The sequence below is a fragment of the Cryptotermes secundus genome, unplaced genomic scaffold (assembly GCF_002891405.2).
Source record: "Cryptotermes secundus unplaced genomic scaffold, Csec_1.0 scaffold632, whole genome shotgun sequence".
NCBI lineage: Eukaryota > Metazoa > Arthropoda > Insecta > Blattodea > Kalotermitidae > Cryptotermes > Cryptotermes secundus.
In genome coordinates, this window is record NW_019738356.1 from 1,123,117 (window position 1) to 1,124,771 (window position 1,655).

Here is a 1,655-nt window from a genome sequence, read left to right on the forward strand (position 1 = left end):
CAGATGGAGGTAAGGTAGTCAGCCTTACGCGCCGGCCGCTCTTTACCCCCAGGAAGATTCCTGGTACTCATTTCTGTTACATGCTGAGTCGAGCCCAGGGCCATAGTGAGGCTGGAAGAACTAAGTAAACTGAAAAAAGAATGCATCTCATCGGGAATCGAACCCGCGACCTTCCGGCTTGTAGCATGTGCCTCAATCGGATTCATCCGGCGCAGGATATGAACCAGTGGAGGGCTCTTGCGAACACGACAGTGAACCTTATGGGAACATGTTGAATAGTTCAGCAACTATTAGCTTCTCAGGAAGGACTCAATTTCATGGAGTTCATTAAAGCTTCATGAAGACTCCTTCACTGTGTGGATGTGTTAACACAGATGTTGCTTATCGAGTCGAGAAATTAGGTATGATAATTCCGCCTGGATGATACCGTATTTTCAGGTGTTCTGTCTCTGAGTCATGCGTACCACCTTAAGTGACCCCGTGAGCTTGGCATGAGAGGTATACAAGCTACTTGCCTCTGGTAACTTGGTACCCTTTCTGAAACGCGAGGTCCTCAAACTTGGGCGGGCACTTCCTTCTTCTGGGATGTGACGCGGTGTGGGTTGGTGGATATGTATTAACATTTCGGAGAGGTCTGCTGCCTCCATCTTCAGAGCAGAAAAGTAAGCAGTGCAAAAGAATTGTCACGATGTAAGAGACGACACCCAAGACGGATCCAGTGGGTACGGAAGAAGTAAATTTATCCCTGTGCTTAATGAATTAAGCACCAGGCCATGGAGACGTATGGAGGAGTGGAGGTACAGCTCTAGGCATTCATAACCTTAGCACTAGATGGTGGTAAGTGGTCAGAGAAACGACCCGGCTGCTTTACCTCAGGAAAAACGCATCCCAGTCCCTATTAGATTAACAGCTTGCGAGACCCAAAGTTGGTTTGGACGCTGTGGAGTGCACAAAAATCGTTTGTTCCTTCCGGTTATCAAACCTTGATTTCTCGGCCGTCCAGCCTGTAGTAGGCTTTCCCTATGCCGCCTGAGCTAGTCTGGCTCCGCGATCCAATGACAGCCATGTAAAATTAGACGTTCCAGAATATGGACCCATCAGGTTTCTCTGAAACGTCGGTTAATATCTACCAGACTGCACAGCGTTAAATTCCACAATACTGTAATCTAAGGTTAGCATATTTTGGACAAGTAGGGAAACTTAGTGGGATGTATCTCTTGTTGTACATCACTGCTCGCGTTTGGGGCCCAATTCGTATGACGGAATATGACAAAAATATAAATTTCAATTAGTAGTATCTCGACTAACCAAAAAGAACTGGCTACATGTAGTAGACTACTTCTTACGCAGTTAACAGTCGCTAAGCTATTCATCAAATTCCCCGTATTACATGTAATCCAACAGTTCATTACAGTGTTCACAAAACCCCACCATTTGACCCCTCTCCTAAGCCAGATAAATCTAACCCACACTCTCACTTCCAACTTCTAGAACCCTCAAGGAGGAGCCTGGGGTCGTTCATATGCCCCTCTGAGTTCACAGAATTAGTCATGAATATGAATAAAGTATTCCCTTATTTTTTAGCGTACTTTTGAAAAAATAAAAAGGAGGCTTACGATATCACCTTGCTGTCTGTGTGTACTCGTCTGACTGCG